This window comes from Aotus nancymaae, unplaced genomic scaffold (assembly GCF_030222135.1).
Source record: "Aotus nancymaae isolate 86718 unplaced genomic scaffold, 86718_ANA_hifiasm-v0.15.2.pri h1tg000033l, whole genome shotgun sequence".
In the NCBI taxonomy this organism is placed as follows: Eukaryota; Metazoa; Chordata; class Mammalia; order Primates; family Aotidae; genus Aotus; species Aotus nancymaae.
This window is the reverse complement of record NW_026988447.1, coordinates 45,529,617-45,550,233: the sequence shown is the minus strand read 5'-3', so window position 1 is coordinate 45,550,233 and position 20,617 is coordinate 45,529,617. Positions and strand designations below refer to the sequence as shown.

The following is a 20,617-nucleotide window of genomic DNA, read 5'->3' as shown; positions in this document are numbered from 1 at the left end:
TATTATATGCTGTAAAAAATATTTCACTCATGCAATTGCAATGCTTCTCAACTTTCAAGCTCAGTAGGGGGAAATGTGGAGGTGTTTAATTCTCCAGTTTTACATTTTTTTCATGGGAAATGAAAGTTGAAATCTGAAAAGCAGCAACTTGCAGTAAAACATTATTTTTCTTCTTTTCCCAATATGTCTGAGTGGCATCAAGTTCAAATACTTTATTACAGATAATTCCAGTCAACTTCAATGTCCAATTTCTCAATAAAATATGAATCAGGGAAAGTCAATATCTTTGCAAGTGTGATTTTAAATTTTGCCCTCAGATAGTCTGGCTAAATTTCCACTATCTTCAGTGGGATGTATAAACAATAGATAGAAGAGAATTTGACCTATGAAATTTGAAATGATTGTAGAGCAGGAAGGGTAGGTAAAATATTTCTTATGCTTATGACTATATGGTAGCTGTGAACTTTCAAAAGAGAAGACATTACAAAACTTAGAGTATAGTAAAATTCAATTAAAAATAAGTTGTTAATTTATCTAGCTTTGGAGACTTTTAACTTATTTTAAAGAATATAACTAATAAAGAATGCTACATTTATTTATTCAAAAACATTTATTTATACCAACATCATTTTTTTCCAAAGGATAAACATTTTCTATGCCAACACTATTTCATATGACATTTAGTTTTAATGTAAAACCTGAAAATGCTCCAAGTGCAAGAACCATTTTGATCCATGGACTATATTTAGCTACAAACAAAAGATCCTAGCACTGTTTCTAAGATATCATAGAGACAAATAGTAAGATAATTAAAGAGAAAACACTAGCTTTAATTATTTTTTAACTAAATACATGAGTCAGAAGTTCATTTTAGACCTTTAGTGACACAACCTCAATATGTTTAATTATTCCAGTTTTCATACTCTAGAACAATTCTGTCAGCATCCGTGCTTGAAATACAGACTCCCTATTTACCAATTGCTTTTGATTTACATTCATTCCGTTCTTGTCTTGCCTCTGCCCATATGGCTAGGACTGCCATAGTTTAGACCCTAAAGCCCCACATCTATTACAGTTTTTATATTTCCCTACTCCAGCATCTTTTGGCTTGAATGCACTGTTCTCATACTGCTAGATTAATAGTTCTAAAATATCATCTTGGCAATCCTCTTTTCTAGTAAGTTTGGTAAGTCTACATACCTACTAGATATTTCCAAATCCTTATTGTGAAGTCAAAAAGCTGTCCACAATCCAGTTCCATGCTAATCCTCCTACTCTTAAGTCCTAGCATTCTTTTAGAATCCCGCATTCAAACTCATTTGATCTCTCTTCCCTCATCATACCTGGCTCAATGTCATACTTATATTTTATCCATTGCCCGAAATGTCCTCTCTGTTGTTTTCTTATTTAACAGATACCAGATACCATCCTCCACAGTATGATCAATGCTTCATCTTTTCCATGAAACTATTTCTGGCTACCATCACTGGAAGTGATCTCTCTTGCTTTTATATATCCATAGTTTCTGTTGTCTGTTAATTCATTTGGCACCTAGATATAACTATCTTATTATACATTGTTACATATTGAAAGAGGAATAGAACACACAGCTTAAAAGAAAGTGAGAGTCAGATTTGTGTGAGTCATTTGATTAGCCATACTGAAACAGCAAAGCAATAAAGCAAAACCTTAAAACTGATAGCCAATAAAAGAAAAGAAAACTGAACCTAGAATTTTATATCCAACCAAAGTATCATGTAGACCTAAAATCATATAATGACATTTTCAAATACACATGGATTCTCAACATTTATTACCACAAACTCTATGAAAGAAACCAAAAGATGAAACCGAGCAAGAAGAAAAATAAAACCAGGTTGAAGCAATGATATAATAAACAATGATAACCAAAAAATATGTAAATGTACATAATTATGGGTTGCAAAACTTCAAATATTTTCAAATATCTTTTCATCTGTCACTCTTGACCTTGAATTATAGACATTATTGACATGGAAAGTGAGAGGTGTAAGTCTGTTTGGAAGATGTAAAGGGAAGCAGAAGTACATAAAAGCATGTTGATGTTTGGGAGCTTCATTTGATCCATTAGCTTTAGGACTTGCCAGAGAAAAAGTTTAGGTGCATGTGTTAAAATTTAGGATACAATGAAGAAATAGGATAAATTTTAGGATACGAAGAAATTTAGAATACAATGAAGAAATAGAAAAGGAAAAAAATAGGTAGGGAAAGATAATAAAAATAAGACCAGTGTGGTGGCTCACTCCTATAATCCCAACACTTTTGGAGGCCAAGGCAGGTGGATCACTTGAGGTTGGGAATTCAAGACCAGCCTGACGAATACGGAGAAATCCTGTCTCTACAAAAAAAAAAAAAAAAAAAAAAAACTACAAAAATTAGCCAGGCATGGTGATGCATACCTGTAACCCCAGCTACTCAGAAGTCTAAGGCAGGAGAATCACTTGAACCTGAGAAGCAGAGGTTGCAGTGAGCCGAGATTATGCTATTGCACTCCAGCCTGGACAACAAGAGTAAAACTCCATCTCAAAAATAAAAATAGAAACAAAATACAAAATAAAATAAAAGGTCAAAACATATAAATAATCACAATGCAGGTGGTTTTAAAATAATCTATATGAAATAGAAGCAACCTAGATGTTCATCAAAGGATAAGTGGTAAACCCAATGTGGTGTATATATACCTTAAAAAGAAAGGAAATCCTGTCACATGGCAAAACTTGGATGACCCTTGAAGACATTATGCTAAGCGAAATAAGCCAGTCACAAAAAGACATATACTGTATTCTTCTTACATGAGGCATATAAAGTAGTCAAATTCCTAGAAAAAGAAGTAGAATTGTGGTTACCAGCAGCTGAGGGGAGGGAAAAATGTGGAATTGTTTTTTAATGGGTATAGAGTTAAATTTTGCAAGATGAAAAAGTTCTGGAGGTCTGTTGCACAGCAATATAAATATACTCAACACTACTTAATTGCACACTTGAAAATGGCTGATGGTAAATTTTATGTTACATATTATTTACTACAATTATAAAATTTTGAATTATTTAAAACAATCTATAAAAGACAGAGTCACTGATCGAGTTTAAAAAATGAAGGCCAAAGTGTAGCCTTGTAAAGCACAAGCATTAAAACAGAGTTTGTGTTGCAAGGGCCTAAGAGCTAAACTGGCAAGATTATATATCAATCTTAAAACAAAAAACAGTAACCTGAAATTATATCACACAGGCTAAACATATCGAACAGAGCAATAAAACTGAAAATCAAATATTTAGAGTTTATCAACAAAAAAGAAAACATTACAAAACAAAGCCTGTAGGGTAGATGTGAAGTGATAATTAGTTGGAATGGTATACAGCCTTGATTATTTATCTAAAACAGGATTAAAATAAATCAACTATATCTTGCAATCAGTAGGCAAGAAGGGGAAAAAACAAAAATAAAGTATAAGAAAGAACACAATAATAATAAAAGTATAAAGAAAACTGAAAACAATGAATAAAATTGATTAAAAGATGGTATCTAAAAAAACTAAAATAGACAAATTTTGGGCAATTACGTTTAATAAAAATGTGAACATACAACTACTAATAAGTAAAAGGGGGGGCATTACTAATTCAAAAAAATTTACAAAGTTATGAGATTTTCATTAGAACCATCTGTAATTTTCTACTGATGAATTTGGACATCTCACCTACATAATTGGATAACTTTTCCAGAATGATATAAACTATTGAAACTGGTCCAGGAAGTAGTAGAAAACCACCCAATAGAAAAACAATAAATTAAACTCAATAGGTTGTTAAAAACTTATCTATACAAAAATTGTGAGACGCAAGGCAGATTTAAAATAAGGGAGCAAATAGTAAACACATCAGAATTTAGAAAAATATTCAATCTAATCAACTAATCTCTCACAGCCTGCAATATCTTGATAACACAAATGGACAGCAACACTATAAGAAAAACAATTAGAATTCACTTTCACTTTTGAACATGAATACAATAATATCCTAAATAATACATTAATGTGTTAGCAAATAGAATCCAGCAAGATATTAAAAGAAAATGTGTGGCTGGGTGTGGTGGCGCATGCCTGTAATCCCAGCATTTGGGAGGCTGAGGCGGTTGGATTGCCTGAGCGCAGAAGTTTTGGAGAGCAGCGTGGGCAACTTGGTGAGACCCCTTCTCTACAAAAATGCAAGAATTAGTTGGGCATGGTCTCCTGTGCCTGTAGTCTCAGTGACTTGGAAAGCTGAGGTGGGAGAATTACTTGAGCCCAGGAGGCAGAGGTTGCAGTGAGCTGAGATCACTCCACAGTGCTCCAGTCTGGGTGACAGAGCGAGACCCTGCCCCAACTTCCAAAAAAAAAAAATGCATAATCATATATCATATTTAAAATACATTACAAGGATAATTCTGTATTAGAAAACCCATCATTTTAATTCCCTGCATTAACAAATTTACAGAAAGAAAACCTTTTATCTAAATAGATGTTCCCAATTTTTCAATAAGTCAATACCCATTAATCTTTATATGTATAGTAGCCCCCCCTCATCTGTGGGTGCACTTTCTGCAGTTTTTGTTGCATGCAGTCAACCAAGGTCCAAAAATATTAAATACAAATTCCAGAAATAAACTATGAGTTTCCAATTGCATACCTTTCTGGTAATGTGATGAAATCGCATGCCATCCTGCTCTGCCCAGCCCAGGATGTGAATTATTCCTTTGTCCAGCTGATCCACACTGTATATTTTACCCACCCATCAGTCACTTAGTAGTTGTCTTGGTTATCAGATCCAGTGGCAAGAGATAGCAGTGCTTGTGTTCAAACACCCTATTTTCCTTAGTAATGGCCCCAAAGTGCAAGAGCAGTGATGCTAGCTTATTGTTATAACTGTCTTATTTTATCCTTAGTTATTGTTGTTACTGTCTTACTGTGCCTAATTTATAAATTAAACTTTATCATAGGTATGTATATGTGTATATGTGTGAGTGCACATATGAGTGTGTATACACAAATTAGAACTCAAAGGAAATGTTCTTAATCTGAAAATGAGTATAAACTGGAAATCTGAACCAGAGATCATACCTGAGAATCACATGTTAGCTTAATAGTAATTAGTATTATTATTATTTGAGACAGAGTCTCTATCTCACCCAAGATGGAGTGCAGTGGCATGATCTCGGCTCACTGCCAACATCTGCCTCCCGGATTGAAGCAGTTCTCCTGCCTTAGCCTCCCAAGTAGATAATACTACAGTCACATGCCAGCACACCCAGCTAATGTTTTTCTGTTTTTAGTAGAGATGGGGTTTCATCGTGTTAGCCAGGATGGTCTCAATCTCCTGACCTCATGATCCACCTGCCTCAGCCTCCCAAGGCTGGCCCACATTAGCATAATTATTAAGAGCTCAGTTTCAAAGCCTAACTGCCTGAATTGGAATCTGGTGACTCCACCTCTTAGCTGTTGGATTTGTGTCTCTGGCATCAGGGAGAGAGGGAGTGGATATGCTCTGCTTCCTTTGCCTCCCTTTTCTTTATTTGAACTGCTCTCTCTAACTCTAATACTAGCTCATGTTAGCCTCCTTCCAGGTAGCAAGTGCAGCAAAGAGGCATAAGAGATTCTCTTCTTGTAACTGCTCTCACCGATCTCATTTGAGATTGATTTTCAGAAGGACTGATTCAGCTTTACCTGGTGTGCCTCTGTTATGAATGAACCCCTCTCATCCCAAGAGGGGTAGCCTTACTCCATGTAGCACTCATATGGGGTTCACCTGCCAACAGGATTTCCAGGTTGTGTGTACCATCACTTGGCTGAGGGGCCACTTGGGCAGTCTCATAGCCTTAGTCTCCCTCTGCTGTTCTCCAGGCTCTTCCAGGTGAAGCCATAGGGAACCACTAGAGTTCTCTTCCAGATATTCAAAGGCTCACAGGAAAATAGGGCATTGGTGTGGTCCTTCCAGATTGTACCGTTGAACTAGTACATACTGCACTCTTCTCCCTTCATGACCAGGAAGGAAAAGGTTTTCTCTTCTTCAGTCTTCAGACAACAACAACAACAAAAAACACCCTTAAAATATAAATTTCACTGGACACATCTCTTTCACTACCCCAGTGTTTAAGACTGAGAACAAAATGCTGTACTTCTAAACATATAGAACACTTTCTAGCAGGTATCATCTATTTCCAAATTCTCTCTCATTTTTGGTAAAGGCTGTCAGAGCAGGTTAGCCCCAGAGGTCAGACCACGAATCTAATGGCAAGGGGCAGGCCATCTTTAGATTCCACCTTGGAAAAATTAGTAACTTTGTTCTCAACAGAGATCTGTTTCCACCTTTACCCCTGCACTATTTGGTAACCTCAAGGGAGAGGAAAAGATTTCAATGAGTACTTCACACTATAATAAAATTTCACTGTTCATAAAAATGAAAACTTTAAAGTTATTAGGAGAAAATGAAAAAGACTATGTTCATAACCATGGAGTGGAGAAAATTTTCTTGGGGAATAAACATTTTTTTTTAATGTAAAAACTTGATACAGGGCATTGCCCTATGATCCAGCACTTTGGGAGGCTGAGGCAGGTGGATCAGCGAAGGACAGGAGTTCAAGACCAGCCTGGCCAACATTGCAAAACCCCATTTTTAATTAAAATACAAAAATTAGCTGGGCATGATTGTGTGCTCCTGTAATCCCAGTTACTTGGGAGGCTGAGGCAGCAGAATGGCTTGAACCTAGGAGGGAGAGGTTGCAGTGAGCTGAGATCAGGCCACTGCACTCCAGCCTGGGTGATAAGAACGAAACTCAATCTCAAACAAATAAACAAAAAAAAATTGATATGGGAGAGCACAACAAAATTTAAAATTCTGAATGGTTCAAGAGATCATTAAAATGTTGAAGGACAAGCTACAGAATAAGAACAATTTTTGCAATATATGTAACAAACAACGTCAATAAGAAAGACAAATACCTGAAAGAAAAATGGACAAAAATGATAAAGTAATTAATAGAAGTAAAAATATAAATGACCATTGAAAAGATTATTAATTTCTAAAGTAATCAGGGAAAGACAAATGGAAGTAAGAGTGAGATAACTTTTTTTGATCCTATCAGGCAAAAAAAAAAAAAAAAAAATCTAATGGCTGAACAAAGCCCTAAATGTTGGTTAGATGTGGCAAAATGAGCACTATTACACACTGTCCGTTCAAGTAAAAACTGGGAGGCCACTTTGGGGAGAAATTGAGCAGTATCTTTTAAAACCTAAAAATGTGGCTGGGCACGGTGGCTCACGCCTGTAATCCCAGCACTTTGGGAGGCCGAGACGGGTGGATCACGAGGTCAAGAGATCAAGACCATCCTGGCCACCATGATGAAACCCCGTCTCTACTAAAAATACAAAAAATAGCTGGGCGTGGTGGCGTTTCCCTGTAATCTCAGCTACTCAGGAGGCTGAGGCAAGAGAATCACTTGAACCCGGGAGGCAGAGGTTGCAGTGAGCGGAGATCGCGCCACTATACTCCAGCCTGGAGACAGAGAGAGACTCTGTCTCAAAAAAAAAAAAAAAAAATACTAAAAATGCACATACTCTTTGACCAGCAGTTCTACGTGAAATCTTCTACTCTCACAGAAACACTAACACATACTCAAGGAGAATATTCTTGAGTCACAATATTCATGTAATTGAAATCATAACTTCCTCCCATATAGGAATGGAAAAACAAAATATCATAAAGTCACAGATGGATAGAATAGTCAAAATGAGAACAAAATACTGTACTAGGTTATAGTACAGCATTAGGTGCTCCACGAAAAGCCAGTTTCCTTCTCTTTCCATTCAATAAAAATAGAGCAAACTCAGTAGTGTCTGAAGCCTTTTTATGAGGGTATGCCTAATTTATGGGTTCATAGTCTGCTTTGAGTCTATCTAAGAAACACTTGACAAAGAGGATGAAGGAGAACCCAAAAACCTAAATTCAAGCATGATTCATTAACCTGTATATATATAGCCTTGATATCTCTTTAAAACTCATCTGACAGTTTTAAAATACTTTGTTTTCCAGTCAAAGGAACTGAAGCACTATTATACTAATTACCTTAGGAAACTGGAGAAAAGAACCAAAGTTCTTTGAAAAGACATTTTTGCCTCTTTGACAAATATTTCAAGGTACAGTAAAATTAAATATCCCATTGTAAAAAGATAAAGTACCCCCAATTGGGATATTACTTTCTGAATAATCCTGTGGATATTCCAGTTTGAGCACCAAACGATAACTCACTCTTGGAGGTTTGTTAGAATCGTAAACTGCCAGAGTACAGTTTTATGAAGGACAGAAGGACCTCAGACTGAACTTGCCCTATTAAACAGATTAAATTCTAGCTGTGAATTCAGGCCAGGGCCATGCATTATTGTTTTACTATAGAATAAACATAAATTTACCATGCAGTGAAGTTTGCAGCTGGTGAAAGTCTATCATTTTCCCAGTGGAAACATTTATTTATTTAACTCTGATTATAAAGTTAAAAAAGAATCTAATGCATCTAAGGCAGAAAAATGAGGAAAGAAAACATCTGTAACTTAGAGATAAACATTTGGGACTAAATTTGTTCTCAGTTATTTGTGAACTATTTTAATTTGAGTTTGACGGTAGTACTTGAGGTGCATAATTCCACAGGTTAATAAAACAGACCCTAAAAACACAATATACCTACCAGTGTACAAGTAGCAGTGAAGATATTATTACTAGAAAAATATATGGCCTTATGAACTGTACTTAACATATGCTTAAATGCAATTGTTGATACAAGATGAAAAGTGTTGCTTTAAATTAACCCACATCTTTTATTTTATTTTATATTTTATTTTATTTTATATTGAGATAGAGTCTTGCTATCTCACACTAGCTGGAGTGCAGTGGTGCAAACTTGGCTCACTGAAACCTCTGTCCACTAGGTTCAAGTGATTTTCATGCCTCAGACTCCTGAGTGGCTGGGATTATAGGCACCCGCCATCAAGCCTAGCTAATTTTTGTATTTTTAGTAGAGATGGGGTTTCACCATGTTGTCCACGCTGGTCTCAAACTCTTGACCTTAAGTCATCCGCCTGCCTCAGCCCTGCAAACTGCCGTGATTACAGGCATGAGCCATAGGGCCCAGCCACCAGCCACATATTTTCTTTTAAAAAAAATTGTCTTAGTCCATCTGAGCTGCTATAACAAAATATCATAAACTGGGAGGCTTATAAACAACAGACATTTATTTCTCACAGTTCTAGAGCCTGGGACCTATGAGAGCAAGACTCCAACAGATTTGATGTCTGATGAGGGCCTGTTTTCTGGATCATAGGAGTGCCTTCTAACTAAGTTCTCATATAGTAGAAGGAGTTAGGAGTTTCTCTCTGATCTCTTTCATAAGCACACAAATACCATTCATGAGGGCTCTGTCCTAATTACTTAATCACCTCTCAAACCCCCCACCTCCTAATCCTATCACCTTGGGGATTAGGATTTCAACATATAAATGTTGGGGGACACAAACATTTAGACCATAGCAAAAATAATAGTCTGAAAAGAATTCACTTAAATTAATATTTATAAAATTTTTAACAACTTGGGATGGGAAGGGAAGAGGAAGAATAAGCAGTATTTATAAAGTGTCATTGCTTTACCTTGAGTTTAATTAGTCTTTGATTCAGAAAATAATTTTCCCTAGACAGCAATTTAAAGCATAAGAAAGTCATTAACACTTCACCTTAAGATAACATATATAGGGCCGGGCGCGGTGGCTCACGCCTGTAATCCCAGCACTTTGGGAGGCTGAGGCGGGTGGATCACGAGATCAAGAGATCGAGACCATCCTGGTCAACATGGTGAAACCCCGTCTCTACTAAAAATACAAAAAAGTAGCTGGGCATGGGGCACGTACCTGTAATCCCAGCTACTCAGGAGGCTGAGGCAGGAGAATTGCCTGAACCCGGGAGGCGGAGGTTGCAGTAAGCTGAGATCGCGCCATTGCGCTCCAGCCTGGGTAACAAGAGCGAAACTCCTTCTCAAAAAAAAAAAAAAAAAAAAAAAAAAGTTAACATATATATATATATATATATATGGAAAAGTGAGTCACCATTATTTTGCAGTAGTTACCACATGATCTAAGTGGCTTGTAAGAAATTTTTGCAAGAATAGTACACTAAAAATGACATTTGCATATTGATATTACAATAATTATTGATGCACATGTAATAAAAATGGTAATTAATGAGTATTTGTACAAAGCAAAGCTTTTTTTAAACTAGTATTCTCCCTTTAGAGATGCACAAGAATAAGCAGATATAATCTCCTTCAAGAACCACTTCTACTTCTTGGGAATGGTGGAATTTACAAACGTTCCCTGTCAAAAAGTCTATGGTCTTCACAACTGTGGTTGTTTTCCCTCATGGTTTCCATAGTTTTCTAATATCCAGAAAGGCCTGAGATCACCTATAATAGACTGTAACTTTTTGTAAAAAAATAAAAAATAAATTATAACATTTTGAGGCTTCAGTTTGGAGGTCTGTCCCTTATGCACATATATGCATAAACACACATGCATTCACTCAAACTGCCAGTCTTGAAGAATTAAAAGTGGGTAGAAAATTATAATAGTTCCCAGATGCTGTTATAATCAAAGCTGAATTACTCATGGGCAGATACCTTCTGGCAGACAGTAAAGAAATGAATCCTGACACATAGGATACCTGGACTCAAAATTTCTTCACCCAGCCAAAGCTAACATTGCTATTATACAGCATAGCCCTCCTTCCTCATGCTCTTAGTTCTTGTCAGCATGGACTCTGCTATGTTTTGGATGTTTGTCCCCTCCAAAACTCTTGTTGAAACTTAATGTGGCAGTATTGGGAGTTGGGGCTTTCAAGAGGTGATTGGGTCAGGAAGGCTCTGCCTTCATGAGTGGCTTAATCTAATATATTCATGAATTCATAGATTGATGGGTTATTATCGGATGGACTGGTAGTTATATAGGAACAGAGAGATCTGAGGTAGCATGCTCAGTACCCTTGCTATATAATACCCTGGAATGCCTCAGGTCTGCAGGAAGTCTCCACCAACAAGAAAGCCCTCATGAGATATGGTCCTTCAACCTTGGATTCCTAAGCTTCTATAACTGTAAGAAATAAATTCTTTTTCTTTATAAATTACCCTTGCATTAGTCCCTTTTCAAACTCCTATAAAGAACTACCTGAGACTCACTAATTTATGAAGAAAAGAGGTTTAATTGACTCACAGTTCTGCAGGCTATACAGGACTGAGAAGCTTCAGGAAACTTACATTCAGGGTGGAAGATGAAGGGGAAGCAAGGACCTTCTTCACATGATGCCAGGAGAGAAAGAGAGCAAAAGAGGAAGTTGCCACACACTTTTAAATCATCAGATCTCATAACAACTCACTCACTATTATGAGAACAGCAAGGGGGACAATTGCCTCCACGATTCAATCACCTCCCACCAGGCCCCTCCCCAACGCATGGGGATTACAATTCGGCATGTAATTTGGATGGGGACACAGAGCCAAACCATATCAACCTGTCACAGGTGTTCTGCTATAAGCAACAGAAAACAGACTAAGATGGCCTCTGCTCCCTTTCCAATTTTATTTACCGTTAAACTTCCACAGAAACCCTATTAATCAACAAGTCTGATCTTTCATCTTTTAAAAATACACCCAAAGTGTTCATGCTTCCATCCAGTGTGCTCTTGCTGTTTTCCACAATGGAAATATCCTTCTTTCACTGCTCTCTGCCTACCAATTTTGCTTTTCCTTCAAATCCAAAAATTAAAAGCACAAACAAAATCTCTCTTTCTCTCTCTCCCTCCCTCCTTCCCTCCCCTACTGTTTTTCTCTCCCACACACTCCCTACTTTCCCTGCTAAGCTCCCCCTTGATCATCCCAGAAAAGTGACCTTTTCCTAATCTGAATTTCAGATACACTAATCTATTTTGTCCATTTTATTTATAGTCATTCTTGAGTTTGGTAATTGGTACTTTCTCTTCAAGTAATAATAAGCAACTGAGAGAGGAGGACCAGTAATGGGAAACTGTCTTATTCAAATACTACTTTATATATACTACAGAGATCTCTCAATTCTTCACCTGCAGAAAAAAAAAAAAAGGAATTGGGCCAGTAAATCTCCACGATATCTTTAAATTTTAAAAATTCATAACTTTAATATGTCACTGGAATCAGTAGTTTCTCATTCCTTAATTTGAAGTTTTTTACTAATTGTATTTTTTTTTTTTTTTTTTTTTTTTTTTGAGACGGAGTTTCACTCGTTACCCAGGCTGGAGTGCAATGGCGCGATCTCGGCTCACCGCAACCTCTGCCTCCTGGGTTCAGGCAATTCTCCTGCCTCAGCCTCCTGAGTAGCTGGGATTACAGGCACGCGCCACCATGCCCAGCTAATTTTTTGTATTAGTAGAGACAGGGTTTCACCATGTTGACCAGGATGGTCTCGATCTCTTGACCTTGTGATCCACCCGCCTCGGCCTCCCAAAGTGCTGGGATTACAGGCTTGAGCCTACTAATTGTATTAGTTTGCTAGGAATGCACTCATGAAGTACTACAAACTGGGGGTCTTAAACAGCAGAAATATATTGTCCTACAGCTTGAGAGGCTAAAAGTCTGAGGTCAATGTGCCGACAGAGTTATTTCTTCTGAGAGCTGTGAAAACAATCTGTTCCATGCTTCTTTCTTAGCTTCTGTTGGTTTTCTGGCAATCTTTGGCATTCATTAGCTTCTGCTGCATCACCCTGATTTCTGTCTTCATCTTTACGTGACTTACTTCTTGTGTGTCTCTGGCTTCACATGGCTGTCTTAAAAGGATGCCAGTAATGGATTAGGGGCCCACCATTCTCTACTATGCCCTTACCTTAACTAATTACATCTGCAGTCACCTTAATTCCAAATAAGGTCATATTCTGAGGTACTGGGGCTAAGAACTTCAACATAAGTGGGCTGGACATGGTGGCTCATGCCTGTAATCCCAGCACTTTTTGAGACCAAGGCAGGTGAATCACCTGAGGTCAGGAGTTTGAGACCAGCCTGGCCAACATGGTGAAACCCCGTCTCTACTAAAAATACAAAAATTATCCGGGCATGATGGTGCATGCCTGTAATCCCACCTACTCAACAGGCCAAGGCAGGAGAATTACTTGAACCCAGGAGGCAGAGTTTGCAGTGAGCTGAGATCATGCCACTGTACTCCAGCCTGGGCAACAGAGCGAGACTCCATCTCAACAACAACAACAAAAAGAACTTCAACGTAAGTGCAAATGTTATGACAGTGAGAGAAGTCTAGCATGGCTGACTCCACCTTGCCATTATCCTCATAGACTGGCTGTCCTTGCTGATTCCTGGATGTAGGTCAAGCTAACCATGGGAGAAATTTATTTTATAGTTTAACTTTACAGTAAGGATGAAACTAATCCCTACCTAAAGCTGATCCCATTTTTGGTTGGGGACTAAAACTGCCTTTGTGAGACTTATGATAGGCCACAAGATTAAGATTATAGAAGGGGCCTGAATTCTGCTACGATGTTGTTGTAGATAAATGATAACCAGCCATTTCCTCTAGCTTGCTTTTCTATAACCCCTTATTGTGCAGGAGTCGTGTGGCCAGAGATCACAAGATTTGTCACTTCCCCAATTGCTCCTATAGATAACATTACTATTGTAGAACCTAAGATTGGTCTTTTGAGATGCTTTTCAGACTTTTGCATTCCAGCAATCAACAGACCCCACTGGGACTATGACTCAGCCAGTCCTGTGGCCCCCACCCAGAGGCAGATTCAGCACATAAGGACCATTTTCCACACACTAAGATTTTATTACCAACCAATCAGCAGTATCCATTCCCCAACCCCTTACCCACCAAATTATCCACAAAAACCCTGGCCTCTGAATTCTCAGGGAGGCCAGTTCAAATAATAATAAACTCCTCTTCTTTCACTTGGCCAGCTTTGCATTCATTAAACTTTTTTTTGTACTGCAATAATACTGTCTGAGAGAATTGGGTTATCTGTGCAGCAAGCAAGAAAAATCCATTGAGCAAATATATATGTATTTTGGGAAGACACAATTCAACCCATGGCTTTCATTTTGTCAAAAGTATAACCTAAACCAAGGGCTAGAATAGGCCATTAAATTAACATTAGTTAGCTCAAACTTCTCGACCAAATATGATACAGTCCCCTTGTGGAATGAGTTTTATGGAGCTGAGATGGTATTCCAAACATGTTTTAACCCCTTAGACTTTAATATCGTCAATAACATTAAATTATTATGTGATTGTAATGATTCTCTAAAGCCATAGTTTTTCTGACCTGCTCAAAAGAAAATCCAGTTTTGCATTATTGAATTTATGATCACTATAGCTTGTTCAAGTCTCTTTGCTTCCAAGTACTACCATCATTGTCAGTAGAAGAGAAAAAAATAGAATCACTCTAATAAACAGCTTAATGGAGAGCACCTTTGCACATACACTGACATATATGCCACCTATGTATATGATATGATGGTTGACTATAGTCTAGACACAGCTAAGTGCTTCTAAAATACATTTTTTCTAATCCTTACAATTATCTTGTAGGGAGGTAAAATTTATTATTATCCTCATTTTTTAAAAGACAAAATCAAATTCCAAAGTCACATAGCTAGATGTGGGAAAGACAGTCTACCTTTAAATCTGTATACTTAACCATGATTCTACATTATAAAATTAATAACTAAATTGAATTGTCTACTTTGTAGATTTCAATTTTGTACTAACTTAGCTTTTCATCACTAAGTATAATTGACAGTTTCCCATAATCACCTGCCTAAAAAGAATGTAATGAAAATATAATAAGAAAGAGTTTAAAGCATATTAAAGACTGTTTATCAGGCACTACCAAAAAGTAAGGCTATTCACATTTCAAAGACATATTTATTCCTTCAGTTCGTAATAATGTGACTAGTGATATGGGCCCTGATCTTCAGTTCAACTCTAATGATACTTAACCAAAAGATTCCTTTGAAAATCCGGTTCTCTATGAAAAACAAGTGTCAAGTTATATTACATTTCTTTCTCCAGTCTAGATTGTCTCCCTTTAATCTCTTGGAATTTGTAAAATGCAATATCTTTGTGGAGTTAATCTGGTGATGAAGATGTGAGAATAGATTTAAACCAAATATGAAGTACATTTCTTGTGTAATAAGTGTAACATTGATAGATTTTATAATAAACTTATTGTTAGAACACTATGATTTCTGTCTTTCATATTTGTTCTAAATCACTCAAGCCCATCTTTAAGCTTGTGGATTTCATACATCCACGTTGATATCTAAACCTAGAAAAACCCAGCCAAAACTCATACTAGTGTCTGCCAGTGTTCCTATAGCCCTCAACATTTGTAAAGACACAGGCAAATTTTGATGTCAAATTAAGGAATTGGTGTAAAACTCTTATGAAAGTGTGGACAGATTGTCAGTGTTTTCTTAGGAAAAATAATCTGCATTCCGAATTAAATTCTGAAAATAAATTACCCCAAAATTCTAAGGGGCCAGAGAAAGTAGATAAAACTGGTAAGAGTAATTGATGGGTTCTACCACACATCCTACCCTATCTTAACAATCGCTCGTTACTTTCACAGACAAAACTGAGGGGTATTTCCTTTTCAAACTCTGTGCAAGTAGGGTTCTGTCCTCTGTTAGGGGGTTGTTCAAGGTGCTGGTATTCCTTTAGGATGTCTTTTTAAAGTCATTCACCCTGGATTCAAAGAAGTTCATTAAAAAATGAAATATATATTCACATGCTCAAATATACAACTGAGCATTTGAGTTTTACTAACCAAACGAGTACTTACTGACTTTTTAAATGGTGTAAGAGTCATCTATTATTTGAATGACTAAAAATGTAAAATTGCAAATATATTTATTCAAGTAGTTTAATTCTAATAGATGTTTTCTTTCAATATTAAATTATGCAAATCAAAGTACCCGTGAAAATTGTCAACTAGACTTTTAAGAATGATCATCAACATCTTTCTGTTTTTAAGTTCATAGTTAATGGTGTACTTAACTTTGAGGGTGATTTTCATTGCTAATTAAAACTTTGCAATATGTATGATGTGTGATGATTTCAAAATTCACTTCTATTCTACATTGGTAAAGAGACAAGTATCTAGTGATTGCTAATTATATTGATTTTTGTAAAGCTACTAATAATTTTTCTTGATTTGTTTTCTCATCCTCAAATATTTTTTATTACTAAAAGTTTTAAAACACAAAATTGCAACACCTGTTTCTGGAGAAAAAAAAAACACCTTTTTCCAGAAAATCGTCTTTCTAGAAAAATACTTTCGAAGAGTTGCCAATGTCAACTATTTCTTACTGTTTAACTAGAGAAATTGCTCATCTCCAGATGAAGTGGTATGCTGTAGAAAATAATTTTTTGTAGATATGTGTTTTTCTACATTTACTTCAATGTAATAAGTATTGCTTGATAATGTTAAAAATGGCTTTTCTTTTTTCTTTTTTTTGTAGAGATGGATTCTCACTACATGGCCCAGGCTGGTCTTCAACTACTGGGCTCAAGTAATCCTCCAGCCTTGGCCTCCCAAAGTGCTGGGATTATAGGTATGAGGCACCACACCTGGCCTGGTCTTTTAGAAGTAAATTATTCCTAAGGTGAGTTAGGGAGGATTCCCTTTTTTTCTATTGTTTGGAATAGTTTCAGAAGGAATGGTAACAGCTCCTCTTTTTACCTTTGGTAGAATTCAGCTGTGAACCCATCTATTCCTGGACATTTTTTCGTTGGTAGGCTATTAATTGCTGCCTCAACTTCAGACCTTGTTATTGATGTATTCAGGAATTCGACTTCTCCCTGGTTTAGTCCTGGGAGAGTGTAAGTGTCCAGGAATTTATCCATTTCTTCTAGATTTACTGGATTGTTTGCATATAGGTGTTTCTAGTAATCTCTGAGGGTAGTTTGTATTTCTGTGGGATCAGTGGTGCTATCGCCTTTATCATTCTTATTGTATCTATTTGAATCTTCTCTCTTTTCTTTTTTATTAGTCTGGCTAGCAGTCTATTCTGTTGATTTTTTCAAAAAATAAGCTCCTGGATTTATTGATTTTTGAAGGTTTTTTTGCTTCTCTATCTCCTTCAGTTCTGTTCTGATCTTAGTTATTTCTTGCCTTCTGCTGGCTTTTGAATTTGTTTGATCTTGCTCCTCTAGTTCATTTAATAGTGACATTATGGTGTCAATTTTAGGTCTTTCCTCACTTCTCTGGTGGGCATTTAGTGCTATAAATTTCCCTCTAGACACTGCTTTAAATGTGTCCCAGAGATTCTGGTACATTGTGTCTTCATTCTCACTGGTTTTGAAGAACATCTTTATTTCTGCCTTCATTTCATTATTTATCCAGTTGTTTAGTTTCCATGTAGTTGTGCGGTTTTGAGTGAGTTTCTTAATCCTGAGTTCCAATTTGATTGCACTGTGGTCTGAGAGACTGTTTGTTATGATTTCCATTCTTTTGCATTTGCTAAGGAGTGTTATCCTTCCAATTATGTGATCAATTTTAGAATAAGTGCAATATGGTGCTGAGAAGAACGTATATTCTGTGGTTTTGAGGTGAAGAGTTCTGTAGATGTCTATTAGGTCTGCTTGGTCCAGATCTGAGTTCAAGTCCTGGATATCCTTGTTAATTTTTTGTCTCATTTATCTGTCTCATATTGACAGTGGGGCATTAAAGTCTCCCACTATTATTGTTAGGGAGTCTCAATAAACTAGGTATCAATGGATCATATCTCAAATAATAAAAGCTATTTATGACAAACCCACAGCCAATATCATACTGAAAGGGCAAAAACTGGAAGCATTCCCTTTGAAAACTGGCACTAGACAAGGATGCTCTCTCTCACCACTCCTTTTCAACATAGTATTGGAAGTTCTGGCTAGGGCCATCAGGAAAGAGAAAGAAATGAAGGGTATTCAAATAGGAAGAGAGGACTTCAAATTGTCCCTGTTTTCAGATGACATGATTGTATATTTAGAAAACCCTATCCTCTCAGCCCAAAATCTCCTTAAGTTGATAGGCAACTTCAGCAAAGTCTCAGGATACAAAATCAATGTGCGAAAATTACAAGCATTCCTATACACCAATAAGAGACAAACAGAGAGCCAAATGATGAGTAAACTCCCATTCACAGTTGCTACAAAGAGAATAAAATACCTAGGAATACAACTAACAAGGGGCATGAAGGACCTCTTCAAGGAGAACTACAAAGCACTGCTCAAGGAAATAATAGAGGACACAAACAGATGGAAAAACATTCCATGCTCATGGTTAGGAAGAATCAATATAAAAATGGCTATACTGCCCAAAGAAATTTATAGATTCAATGCTATCCCCATAACATTACCAATGACTTTCTTCACAGAATTCAAAAAACTACCTTAAACTTCATATGGAACCAAGAAAGAGCCTGAACAGCCAAGACAATACTAAGAGAAAAAAAAAAAAGCTGGAGGCATCACGCTACCTGACTTCAAACTATATTACAAAGCTACTGTAATCAAAACAGCATGATACCAGTACCAAAACAGAGATATAGACCAGTGGAACAGGACAGAGACCCCAGAAAGAATGCCACACATCTACAACCACTGATCTTTGACAAACCTGACAAAAACAAGCAATGGGGAAAGGATTCCCTATTTAATAAATGGTATTGGGAAAACTGGCTAGCCAGATGCAGAAAGCTGAAACTGGACCCCTTCCTTACACCTTATACAAAACTTAACTCTAGGTGGATTAAAGATTTAAACATGAGGCCTAACACCATAAAAGCTCTAGAAGAAAACCTAGGCAATACCATTCAGAATATAGGCATGGGCAAGGACTTCATGATTAAAACATCAAAAGCAATGGCAACAAAAGCCAAAATATACAAATGGGATCTAATTAAACTTAAGAGCTTCTGCACAGTAAAAGAAACTATCAATAGAGTGAACTGGCAACCAATAGAATGGGAAAAAATTTTTGCAATCTTCCCATCTGACAAACGGCTAATATCTAGAATCTATGGAGAACTTAAACAAATTTGCAAGAAAAAAACAAACAACCCCATCAAAAAGTGGGCAAAGGATATGAACAGAAACTTTTCAAAAGAAGACATTTATTCAGCCAACAAATATATTTTAAAAAGCTCATCATCACTGGTCATTAGAGAAATGCAAATCAAAACCACATTGAGATACCACCTCATGCCAGTTAGAATGGTGATCATTAAAATATAAGGAGACAACAGATGCTGGAGAGGATGTGGAGAAATAGGAACACTTTTACACTGTTGGTGGGAGTGTAAATTAGTTTAACCATTGTGGAAGACAATGTGGCAATTCCTCAAGGACCTAGAAATAGAAATTCCATTTGACTCAGAAATCTCATTACTGGGTATATATCCAAAGGATTATAAATCATTCTATTATAAAGACACATGCACATGTATGTTTATTGTGGCACTGTTCACAATAGCAAAGACTTGGAATCAACCCCAATGCCCATCAATGATAGACTGGATAAAGGAAGTGTGGCACAAATACACCATGGAATACTATGCAGCCATAAAAAAGGTTGAATTCATGTCCTTTGCAGGGACATGGATGAAACTGGAAACCATCATTCTCAGCAAACTGACATAAGAACAGAAAACCAAGCACTGGATGTTCTCACTCATAAGTGAATGTCGAGCAATGAGAACACATGGACACAGGGAGGGGAACATCACACACCATGGCCTGTGGGGTGGGGGGACTAGGAGAGGAATAGCAGGGGGTGGGGGGATTGGGGAGGGATAACATTAGGAGAAATTCCTAATGTAGATGAAAGGGTGATGCATGCAGCAGACCACTACCATGGCATGTGTATACCTATGTAACAAACCTGCACAATCTGCTCGTGTACCCCCGAACTTAAAGTGTAATAAATAAATTTAAAAAGAAAAAAAATATTTTGAATATAAGATGAATGCAAGTAGGTTTGTTAAAATGTATTCTAGAGTTCTTATATTTAAAACAGTATGGAACTAATAGAAATTTCAGAAATTCATACATCAGTGGGACATAATGCAACATTCAGAAGCTGACTAAAATCCAAATGCAAATTGGCAATGTGATAAACATATTTCAAATACATTTCTAAAGGATAAAATATTCAGGAAATCAAAAGGAGAAAACTGGCCAACAATAGATCAATAGATGGATAAATAGGTGGATGAGAGAGAGAGAGAGAGGTACCTGTAGGTTACTCCTAAATAAAAGAATTTCAGATTTGAATGTAAAAATTAAAAACATATTAATACTAAAGTAAAACATAGGAGTTTAAAAATAAATAATGTTTTGAAAATGGACTGCCTAAGTGTAACACCAAAGCAAGAAGTAACAAATGAAAACAATCTTGGATTAACCACATGAAAATGTAAAAATTTGACCTTTTAAACCTAATCCTTTTACAAAGTTAAAAAATAAGATATGAACGGATGAAGAAATTGT

The 20,617-nt window shown here is 36.6% G+C and overlaps 1 long non-coding RNA gene across 2 annotated transcripts in view; it reads left to right on the top strand.

The window, feature by feature from the left end:
* LOC135277795 (uncharacterized) overlaps positions 1 to 20,617 on the top strand; it is an 80,298-nt gene that overhangs the window by 13,963 nt on the left and 45,718 nt on the right. For both annotated transcript variants that reach the window (XR_010345387.1, XR_010345388.1), the window contains exon 3: positions 16,606 to 16,749. This is a non-coding gene — a long non-coding RNA (uncharacterized LOC135277795). The remainder of the gene's footprint in view (positions 1 to 16,605; positions 16,750 to 20,617) is intronic.